The following is a 12,306-nucleotide window of genomic DNA, read 5'->3' as shown; positions in this document are numbered from 1 at the left end:
GTACACCAAAAGACGGGAATACGCGGGGAATACCAAACACTGCAAAAAGACGGGGGTGGGGGGGGGGGCAGAGATTCTGAGAGTCTGGGTACTTGTTCTCTTCTCATGCCTTCCAGTATGGCTGTATGATGTCATATCACTATTATATGTCAGATTTCTGGGTGGGGGGGGGGGTTAAAGAGAGAAAACACTGAGTTGGAATGTTAATCTTTGGGCTACTTAATACAATTAAATTTTTTATAGCGCCATTCGCAACAGAATCAGCCCAAGGTCCTTTACATAGGTGTGTTGTGGCACATGGGGTACAACATTGTTCATACCGCTTAATACAAAAACAGCAAAAGTGAAACACAAAGAAAGAAAGAAAGAAAGCCAGATAACAACAGAAACAAAGAAAGAAAGAAAGATAACAACAGAGGAGAGGAACCAAAAACTCCCAAATCAGGGAGAAACATCCTCTGGGGGTCCAAGGTCACCTGGCTGCCCGACCCCCCAGGCAGGCTAACATTACTGAATAAGAAAGTAAGCAAGGTGTAAGCTGTACCTGAAGAATACTATGAACCCTAGGAGTGGAGGGGGGGCTTCCACAAAACTCAGGTGACTTTAGTTTTTAAAGTGTAACTATATATTACTGTTGTTTGAGCTTCTGGCAAGTTGCTGTGCAGAGAGCGTTGGGGTTGATGTTGCCGCGCAGAAGGCTGGTCTCTCTGATTCCGGCTTGCCATGCTCTTCCTGGAGCCCCAGGCCGGCTACCCTCCTGGCCAAGCAGAGTAATGACATCACCCCATCTATGGCGCTACTGCATTTTATGGCTTTTCTGATAAGCGAGGCGGTGCTCTTTCTGAAAATATAGCATTAGTACAATGAAAGGCTTCATAGTGCCACTATTTAAGCAATTTCCTCCGGGATAATGAAAGTATTATGATTCATAGGCAGTTTCTTCAGTTTTATCCATAGATTTTACCTTTAGAAGGAGCAAAAACACTTACGCTTTTAAAACAAAAAGTAGGGGCTGACCCTTTATAATTGATACTTTATTGATCCCAGTGGGGAAATTCTCTTTATGCCTCCCCCAGCTTGCAGGTGAGATCAAGCTGACAGTAAAGGGCAGGGAGTTAAGGGTCTTGCTGAAGGACCCACAGATGTGCTGAGGCTGGCCTTGAATGGGTGACCATCTGATCACAGGCACAGAGGCTTAGCCCAGTGAGTCACACGCTGCCCCCAGGATATAATGACATTTTGTAGGCATACAATAGGCCTTTAGCACATATAATAGGGACCAACCCTTTAAGACATTGTGCCAACATACTATAGGCCACGGGTCTCAAACTCCAGTCCTAGGGGGCCGGAGCCCTGTGTAGCTTAGTTCTTTCCCTGTTCTGCCACAAATGATTCAGCTCAAGAGCTGTGTGGTAATTAGCACAAGGAGTTGAATCACATACTGTATGTTAAATGAGGGGAAACCCAAAAATGTGCAGGGCTCCAGCCCTCCAGCACTGGAGTTTGAGACTCCTGCAATAGGCCTTTAGGACATATAATAGGCCTTTAGGACATATAATAGGCCTTTAAGACATTGTGCCAACATATAGTAGGCCTTAATTTATGTAAATGTTATACAATTTAACTCACTTTTTAAACTATACTAAATTAAAGGAAAATTATGCTTACAGTGCAACTTCGTCTCTGGCTGAAAAATTCATTGTGTGCATTTCATATATGGTCACTGGGACAGGGAGAGAAATGCTGAAATACTGTATAAATATTTGAATTTTTGTAAACTACCTTTTCTTTTTTTTTTCCCCTATCAGGGCATATACTCTGACCTATTTTAAAGTGGGGATAAAAGGATTTTTGAATTAAGCCAGCGTTTCATTGCTGTAAACATAAAAAAAGAAAAATTCAGTTACCCAAACCAGGACAATCAAGAGAAATAAGTGATGTCAGTTTTCCTTCCCTGCAGTGCATCTTTATTATTGGACCGAACCATTATGATGGCTGTGGGAGCTGAAATGCACCTTCATTATTGGACAGAACCATTCTGACAGCTACAAGGGGGGTGAGCTATCATTCTGTACATATTTCATCCCTTGGAGATCAAGAAGATAAGTTTTTGAAGTGAATCATTTGCAGTACGTTCAGTCTATTTAATGCGACATTCTGTATGTTAAGATGTTTCTTATGGAGAGGAAAAGCCCTTGGTCACACTTCCGACGCGCTCCAAAACCCAGAACATTCCGCTGTGCTTTGCTTTGGTCCAGGATCACCGATACAATCTGCAGGAAATTCATATCTTGAAAAGTGAATGAGCATTTTTGCATGAAAAACATCCCCGGAAAAGATGATTCTATGTTTTAATAAATTGACCTGTGCTATTTAAAATGCAGCAGTCTGTGTGATTACAGGAAGGTGAAGTCTAGAATATTGACTGTCAATTTAATACTTAATTGAAGGAATGTGTTACGGAATATTACAACTTAATTACAGGTCCCTGCCGGTGCAGAGATGATCCTTTCAATCTATTTACTGTAAGACATTCTGCCGATTGGGGAAATAATGCATCTGTCCTTTTGAGAGCATTTATCACAGCTAGCTGAGGAATGCAGTAAACATACTACAAGGAGCAGATTTCCCAGATTCTCCACCTGCCATTGGGGAGAATCTGCATATCTGCTTTCCACGGAAAACAGCTCTTTATTCTGCATATTAAATTGCTAATAAGGTGATGTACTTTGTTTTTTTTTTTGCCGACTGACTTTTGGATCCTCTGTGGTGTAACACTGGTACAAGCAGAGCCCCAGAAGAGGACTTCGGGGAGCAAGCCTCTTTGAAAGGGCAACGCTTTAGAAGCACACTTCTCACAGCCAGAAGGCAAAGCTGTATCACATTAATATTTCACAACCACTCTGAATGAGAAGGGCAGGGAAGGTCCATCTTAACAGAATCAACTCAGTCATAACAACTTCAATAAAAATCTTATTTTGCGTTTAAAACTCCAATTATAACACATGGATATGGATCTCCAATATTCCTGGAATAAAATCCAGTATGTGCATATATAACAATCTCAGGGGCAGCATAGGGTTGGCGCTGCCACATACGCCCAGTGCTGGAGGTTTGAATCCAGCAGGAGACAGGAGATAGAGTGTATAACCCTGAGTATAGGGGAACTATGAAATATCCAGCAGCCAAGGCTGGCATTATCAGCAATAGTCTTACATACATTACGGTAATACTGGCAGAATACATAAATGGCTACATATAAAGCAACAGAAATTCAAGAAAAATTAGGCCAATTACCACTGGGTACAGCAACTTTGTTTTAGCACTGATAACAATTTAAAAAATACAAAGGGAACAATGGGCTCACATCAAGCACACTTGTGACTTTCATCCAGTGTAGCTCACTAAAGCAATTATCACACCTTTCAAATTAACACTGCATGCTGTCCCAGTGCCTGTGTTGTGACGCACAGCTAAACACATACGTACATACTTTGGCTTCGCCCCATTTAACCCACTGAAGTGCAGTGCACTGAGACGCCAGGCTTTATGACATGTTGATGTAAGATGCACTGTGCACAAGTGTTTGTGAAGAGCCCAAGGGTGCAAGAATTTCTTGAAAGCAACAGGACACACTTGATATTTGAAGAGGTAAACAAGAGACACGCTACAAATACACTATACTGCCAAAAGTATTGGGACACCTGCCTTTACACACACGGACATTAATGACATCCCATTCTTAATAAAATATGGAGTTGGCCCAGCCTTTGCAGCTACAACAGATTAAACTCTTCTGGGAAGGCTGTCCACAAGGTTTAGGAGTGTGTTTATGAGAATTTTGGAGGTCTGTAGCTATGGACTCTGCAGACAGTTGCCGACTTCTGTACATGCATACAAAGCTTCCTTGCCTATGCAATAAAATTCAATATATATTTCGGCTCTGATCCACATGCAGCAAGAAGGTATAAAACACTAAGGAAAATATCTTGTATCGCAGCCCAAATACCCCTTTCAGGCCACGTTATGTTGCGGATAGAGAAAACACCCACGACACAGGAAATAACAGCTTTCATACCTTAAAATCACATGTAGTAACAGCCAGAAAGCCCCATCTCATATGCCATTTCATCTACCAAGAATTATACCGACAAATGAGCCCTAGACAGAGACAGGGGCACCTGTCACATGACACAGCCCAATGAAAATACCTGTCAGGCCGTGGACAGGCGCCACCTGTTAGTTCCTGCTACTTATGTTCTAGTTCCTGTTACTGCATACAACCTCCTGCTGTTCTCAGTTTGGCTAACTGCCTTTTCTAATATGCCTGTAGTGTACAGTTTGTGTGTATGCCCTACAATACATTGGTATTCCACCCTCCACCCTGACTCTTCCCGAGGCACGTGATTGGATGTTGGAGGAATTAATCTCAGCTCTCGACTATGTGCGTACGTCACGTGTTTTTTTTTTTTTTTTCTAAGCTAAATTTTTTTTTTCCTTTTCTCTCTGAAACACAATTAATCATTCTAGTAGTTAGTATGCAACTTGAGAGACATTAATCAGAATATTGTGGAATTCACTATTTGATTCGCTTTTTAATTGTGTTTTCCTTTGGTTTTGAATGTGCTGTGATTGAGCAGAAGTCCCGACGAAAAGCCGACTGATTAATAAACCTCATGTGCCTTTCTGTGTTAGTTGATCACCTTCACCAAGGTTTCATCCTACAAGCCGCATTACTGGCTTTGAAAATAAACTGCAGGTATATCATTTATAGAAAGCATCTGTATTGAAGATAAATCATGCCAATTTCAGAAAATGACTAAATTTGCCCAATAGTTCAATGCATAGCACTGTTGCCTCACCCCTCGACGGTTCAGTGTATGAAACCCAGTCCTGGTTCCATGCTGTGACGTAATTTTGGGTAGGGACCATAGCGATATGTCACTGGTTCAAATCCCAGTGTCAGCAGACTGCCTTCTATTATGGGGGCAGCAAGTGGCTTGGTGGGTTAAGCCTCAGTGCCAGTAATTGGAAGGTTGCTGGTTTGCGTCCAGCTTTAGCAGAATAATCACATGTCTGTGGGCCCTTGAGCGAGGCCCTTAACCCCCAGCTCCACAGGCACCACTGCAAGTGGCTGCCCTTCTCTGCCAAGCTTGCTCTTGTGTGTCATGGAGAGCAGGACGGCGTAGGTAAGAGAATATGCCCACAGGGATCAATTAAGTGTCATTATTATTGTGGCGATACCATGTGTGTTTAGGGAAGGGGGGGTTAAGGGCTGGTTTGGTCCCTACCAATGCTGATGCCAAACCTATGCCCTTGGTTCTGTGGGTGGGTCTGGGGAGTTGCATGTTCTCGTTGTGTACCCAGGTACTCATGCAAATTGGCATCTCTAAATTGCTGGCAATGGACTGGCACCTACTGTGTACCCTGCCGTATGCCCTGTATTCCCTGGGACAGCCTCCAGCACCCTGTACTGGAAATGTGGTTGGAAAATGGACGGTCTTGTTTCTAGCTGAATCCCCTGGCTATTACCCACCAACAGTACTGTAAAATTATATATCAGGGCTATTCACGGTCCTCCAGGTCTGAGCACTGCTGATTTTCCAGCCTCCCTTTACCCGTGAGTCAGGTGTGAAGCCTCTGGCCAATCAAAATCAGTGAATATAAAACTACCTACCCGGGAGAACTGAAAACAAGGCCTGGATTTGGAATCGAGGTCCAGATTTGAAGAGCTGTGTTATATATCAAAAGAACAAACCATTTTAATGGCTGGGAAGCCATTTAATAGGCACTATTTTGAACCTTGTGTAGCATATGCATAAGTGTAGTTGATATTTGGTTCACTCGCAAACAGGCCGAAGCACTTAAGCATGCGCCATCATTCACACCCCCTATATCAGAACTACCTGTCAGCAGTATCTCTTTGTGTGAGATTGCATGGCTCACCAAACCTAATGGACTTCGCAAAGGACACTGATTCATGCCACGATGCGTACTAAATAAAGTAGCACTTTGTTCATTATGTTACAACAGTGTTTCCCAATCCGATTCTGGGGGACCCACAGTCAGCCCATGTTTTTGCTCCCTACCAGAGAGTCCAGACAGACAGTCCACATGTTTGCTAGGGAGCTGGGAGGGAGCAAAAACGTGGACCTGAGGACCGGATTGGGAAACACTTTTCTACAGCAAACATACAACAAATATTTCCTCTTAGAAGCAATGAGTTAAACCAAATAGCACTGGAGTCGTGTTAGAAATTAACATGTCGAGGTTGTAAGTGACACCAGTTAACCAAAGTGGGTGTAATTCTATTATCACGTTGATGACCTGTGTAAATGAGGAGGCAGCAAGGCTCAAATGCGACACACCGTTAATTGTCGAGAGCTGTCGTTAGTCCTCTTAAAGGTATGTGTGCTGCTGACGGAGGCTTTGGAGAAGAGAATGTGCGTATCGAATGCATTACTGGGAGGGAAATTGGTGAGACACGGGCGCTGAAACGTGCTGACTTATCTCAGAAGGGATTTAAGCATTAAAAAGGTGTGAGACTGTGGAACAATGAAGTGATTGTGTTTTCATTAGAAAACGCCATAGTGAAAGAGCAGGTACACTTTGTTATCACTTGTGCAAACTTACATTTGCAGTAAAAAATCCAAGGTCATATTACCCCTTAATAATTTCCTTATTGTGGAGAAAGTACACTTTGGTTATGATTAACATGCCTGAATCAGTTAGCCCCCACCCCCCAGAGCAGTAGAACACATTTTTTGTTAATTCATTTATAATAAAAACATTTCAGTAGGACAGGGTATCTGCCTGTTAACTAGCTTGCCTGTATCTGTTTCGTATGGAGCCCCTTAGGTTATGGTAGAAAAAAACGATCTCGTAGTAATTTGTGCGCTCGAGTTACTAAGTCATGCACTTGAGTTACTAATTCGTGCACTCAAATTAATCACCAATCGGAGAGCACGAATTACTAACTTGAGAGCACGAATTATTAACTAAAGAGCATGGATTAGTAACTCCTGCGCATGAGTTAGTAACTCAAGAGCACTAATTACAAAGAGTAATTAATTTTTCTTTCTACTGTGACACCTGTTTCACAAGAAAAGTAGTGAGATATCAAAACTTGTGTAAATAAATGTAATGTTACAGAAGCTAACCAGATTTATTTATTCTGTTTTTTTTTTATTTGCTCCTATTGCGCCCCCTAATCAAAGGGCACCCTAGGCGACTGCCTATGTCGTCTGTATGCCGAGCCGGCCCTACCAGGGCTTTATATCAGGGGTGCCCAACTCCAGTCCTGGGGGGCCGGAGCCCTGTGTAGCTTAGTTCTTTCCCTGTTCCACCATAAATGATTCAGCTGAAGAGCTGTGTGGTAATTAGCACAAGGAGCTGAATCAGGGCTGTTAAATGAGGGGAAACCCAAAAATGTGCAGGGCTCCGGCCTCCCAGGACTGGAGTTGGGCACCTCTGGCTTATATGTTTGACCGCTATGCTTAAGGATGCAGTGTAATGTGTTGCAGTTTTAAATTCAAACAGGGCACAGATTTTAAAACGGAGGCCCTTGTGTTCTGAAGCACAGATCAGAAGAGAGCTGGAAGATGACATTAGCAGACAGGCCTCTCCTCATCACAGGCTGGCATATTTCATGACACGTTCACAGAGGACTAAACACAGTTGCTTAGAATAAGACAAAAGTATCAGCTAACAATGAAAAAGGGAAAATGTGTCAGAAACAGATACTAAGACAAGAAATAACAAAGCTGCTTATGCTCCATGTAGTCTATTAATTAACAAAATTGGGTATTAATTAATAACCTTTAACAATCTACCATAAAGAATAACACATATGGTGCATAGTGTTTATGGCATTATTGGTATATAGTGTATATGTTTGTGTGTGTGCAGCTATTTATGCAATTCTGCAGCTTAAATGAAAAGACTGTTTACTCACTGTCAGGAGTATCCTTGACAGCACAGACCTCCCGCCTGGACCCTATCGAACTCCATTTCACAGTGCAGCCACGCTGATTTAAACAACACGCAGACAGGTCTATGAATATCTTTATCGCATTTGATTGGGATTACAGCTCTGTGATTTAGCCGCTGGAGAAGCAAATGGAAAAATCTCGATGCATATTTAACACCGCCTCAGCCTCCATTATGAGCGAAATGACTTCGATTTTGCTGCCTGAATGTGCATTTCAATGCTTCCCCCTTTCCAATCGGTATGTAACAAAAGAACATTGGCTTGTGCTATGTAAAGAGTCCTTTGTCAACTCAGACCCCAGAATGTGTCCTCTCTTGACATTCATCCAGTACTTGCTTACGAGTACAAGTAAAGCAGTTATGTAATTACAGTATAATGTGTTCAAAGTGGTCTAATTGCCACTTTGCTAGAAAGTGTGACCCTTTTACAAATGCATGTGTGCAAAGGTCTTTACTGACAAATGGGAGAATCGCCTTTAGATCTACTGGTTCACAGACTGGCCCCTGAATGCAATTTAATGGGGATAAGAATGCAATTTCTCCAACAGAAATACAGTTTTCCTTGGTCATTCTTTGTCTGCTGTTAAATGCATTTCATTAATATTTAGTTAAATAAGGTAAGTTGCACAATTAAAAACACACAGATGATGCATTAACCCAAAGCTACAACAGCAGAGTGTCACCTGGGCCTCGAACCAACAACCTTCTGGTTACATAACACCATCTACTACCTATATTAGTTGATTAAAAACACTGTTAGGCTGTGAGGGTACTTTTGATAGCAGCCTACTCTCTGTAATCCTGGACAGCCACGGCATTGCTGTACATCAGAAGTGTCATATGACCACTGAGTCATGCTGAACTGCTGTGTAAGAACCAGCAAACTTAGAGTACATTGCACTGTGCTTGGATCGTCCCCTCAGCTGGACTCTTGTGTGAAGTGGAATGTGGCTAATGATGCGTGGATCCAGTGCTATGAAGGCACAGGTGCAATGGGTACCGCTGGGAGACTGCATGTTTTGACAATTTTGACAGACATCATTGTCCATGTTATGACGATACTTCTTGTCGTGAGGTTGCAGCTGTGAGTACAGTGGTTTTATGGTCAGTTCTCTATTGTTATAATCTATAGCCTGCGATGGGCAGTGTGTGGCTCAATGGATTAGGCTTCTTGATCTCTACCTATGATCAGAAGGATACCAGCTCGAATCCTGTTCTCAGCAGAATAGTTGTGAGGTCCTGGTGTGATTGCAGTGGTTCTGTGGTCAGTATTCCACCATTATAATCCATAGCTCAGAGGGGCAGTGTGTGGTGCAGTGGATTATGCCTCTGTGCCTGTGATCAGTCAAACTCGGCTCTGTCTCCCCAGCACCCTCAGCTGTCTGTTAGCAGCTAATTAAAACGTTTCCCTCCAATCTGCAGATCAGGAGCATCATGACTGGTTAGTATAAGGCAGCCAAGGTGACATGGTCTGTTTCGTAAAAGTACATGGTCGAGGCGAATTGATGGTTTAATGATTCAGACACCAGAATTTTGCTAAGGCACAAATTTTTAGGCCAGATGGTGCATCATATATTTGCATTAATATACTGCAACCGTCAAATGAACCATTTTACAGTAAAAATGGAGGGTTAATTAGTGAAACATTTGTATGGTGCTAGCGGTGGTTCTATGGCTCTGTCCAGAGTGTATATCACCCTGTCGCGTGTAAAAAGGGACCCGGACTAGCAATAGCGATGGTTATATATTTATATATCTAATTCTAATCTAAATTACAAGAGCACTACAGTGGATAAAAATTATGAAGAGGTCTCCAGTAAACTCTAACACTGGACACTCAGATTGCGTTGCTAGGTGACGGAGAACAAGAGCACCCATAATTGCTCACATGACATGCAATTACCCTGAGACCAAGGGTTTTGGGAACCAACTATTAGCAAATTTGAACTTTTTCATTGGAAATATGCCACACATGTAAATAGGCTGTGGTCATTTCCACCTGCTGAATGGAATAAATACAGGATGTAAAACAGGTAATTTACCCATGATGCTCTTGGAGAGGTGAGCTCCTCCACTTCCTGTTGAGTACAACGTGCAGGTTTCTTCAAGCCTCATCACGTCTTCTGTTACACGAGTGCATTCAAGCAGGAAGGCACCTATCTGTAAAGGTGGAACTCATTTAAATTCAAAAGCAAGTTTGCTTTTTTTTTTAATCTTCCCTTTCCCACGTGTGAAAAAAACAGGACCCACATTGGCTTGTGGGAGTTTTACTTATAGTAAAAAATGTTCTGAGAGCAGAATGAAAAATGATTGGTTCAAAGAGAAGCAACTAGAGGAGGCAGGACCAAGACATCTGATTGGCTGGTCCTGCCTCCTCTAGTTGCTTGGGCCCATCTCCTCTACAATTTCATTGGTTATCTCTCTGAACCAATCATTTTTCCTTCTGCTCTCAGAACATTGTTAATGTAAGTAAAACTCCCATGAGCCCCACGTTGCTTTCAGGGAGAGTGGAAGCAGGTCCTCAGCTAACAACTCATGATAATATGAGCTGGGAGAAGGCAGAGAGCCTGGGACACAGATACGACTGCAATAAGTGACTCAGCTACACCACTGCACTCCATTATGGTTTAAGGACCATCATTCTGAATGTGGGGACACACTCATTCTTATGTTAAGATGAAATTGGAAAAGGAAAAAAAAACAGTTAAATAAAAACCTAAATATGGTTGCAAAGATGTTCGAACAATTATTCATCCATCCATCCATCCATCCATCCATCCATCCATCCATCCATTATCCGCTGCTTATCTGGGGTCAGGATATAATCTCTCCAGCATGTTCTGGGTCTGCCCCGGAGTCTCCTCCTGGTTGGACGTGCCCGAAATACCTCCCCAAGAGCCAGGAGGCATCCTAGACAGATGCCTGAACCACCTCAACTGGCTCCTTCCCATGCAGAAGAGCAGCGGCTCTACTTTGAGCCCCTCCTGAATGTCCGAACTCCATACCTGTTTTTTCTTTACTGCTTGTCTAAAATCTAAATGATCTTACAAGAAAATTTCATGTGGTGATAAGGACGTACATCCTTGTTGGCCTCCCATTAAGGAGAAACAGAAAAGTTAGTACTCTAGTTGGTAAACAGACGGAATCTCACCATATCCGGTAAAAAATCTTTATTTCACACATAAATGTGGAGATCCAGAGACGATGACCGTGGATTAACCTTAAACCCACGGTCAGGTCTGTACCAGGGTGACATTATTTCACTGTTCACCTTTCACACAGAGCAGCATGAAAGCCAGGTGACAGTGACTCAAACTTATTTTGCTTGCAAGGTGCATAATATTAAATCCACATCAATAGATGCCCATACCGCAGCTTGCATGTCCCCGTGAAACGGTGAGAGAACCACAGGCTCTGTGCTTTTGAAGTTTCCCACTTTCCTGTCATGTCACCAAGAAATAGAATCTCGCGTCAAAAGTTTTTGAAAAGGTGCATATTTACATATTCTGAGCGGCATATTTACCCTTCTTTGTTCCAAGGTTTCAGTCCCAGGTGGGAAGCTGGTAAACATCAGCACGAACATCACTTCACCTACAAAGAGAATAAAACAGAGGAGTGGAGCTGTTACCTGTTGTGCATTTTCACATTTAGATTTTAGACAAGCAGTATGTTTTGTTTATGTTTTCAGTTATTGACAAATTTATTTGGGAGTTCATGGAAACAGGTAAAAGTGTGTGCCCTTCATCTTGCCTTCTCCAAGTTCACCTTTAGTAAAGAGGCTTATAGTATGTCTCTCTTGAACTTTGGTATACTTACAAACATAATGAAAGAGAGACCGCTGTAACTCTGGCTCAGAAAGGGTGGCTCTGGTGAATCTGTGATGACAATAACAATGAGGTTCCTGGGACCACAAGCATGTCTGGTGACAGCAGTAATGACTATAGAAACAGTTCTGTTTTTAGCGGGTTAAGCATCTCAAGTCATAACTCAGTGTAGCCTGTCCTTGTCATTGTCAATGGATCAGAAGAAGTGTAAATGTTCAGCTAAAGGCAGATCTGTGTTGTGAACTACGTGGCCGGACTCAAAGCCTCGAAGGGTATCTATATGCAGACTGGGCGACAATCACGTGGAAGTACAGCACGCACAATCACCACAAGCAGAAACAACCATGCCAGCCTGCTGTTAGGAGCTATGCTATATTCAGACTGCAAACAGCATCAGCATGTACCATCAGCTTAGATTACCGGGGGGGGGGGGGGCGTTCGGAGGTGTTCAACCCAAAGTTATGCCCTTGACAAATACACAAAACAAGTATCA

The 12,306-nt window shown here is 42.7% G+C and overlaps 1 long non-coding RNA gene across 1 annotated transcript; it reads right to left on the bottom strand.

The window, feature by feature from the left end:
* Nucleotides 1-262: 262 nt before the first annotated feature.
* On the bottom strand, nt 263-11,582 carry LOC140578975 (uncharacterized). The gene is made up of 3 exons (XR_011983241.1): nt 11,513-11,582; nt 10,032-10,149; nt 263-757 (listed from the first exon to the last, which is right to left on the bottom strand). It is a non-coding gene; the product is annotated as an uncharacterized lncRNA (long non-coding RNA).
* Between the last annotated feature and the right edge of the window lie 724 nt (nt 11,583-12,306).

This window comes from Paramormyrops kingsleyae, chromosome 17, assembly GCF_048594095.1.
Source record: "Paramormyrops kingsleyae isolate MSU_618 chromosome 17, PKINGS_0.4, whole genome shotgun sequence".
NCBI classification, from domain to species: Eukaryota; Metazoa; Chordata; class Actinopteri; order Osteoglossiformes; family Mormyridae; genus Paramormyrops; species Paramormyrops kingsleyae.
Note: the sequence above shows the minus strand (reverse complement) of the source record. Positions and strands in the feature narration are given on the sequence as shown.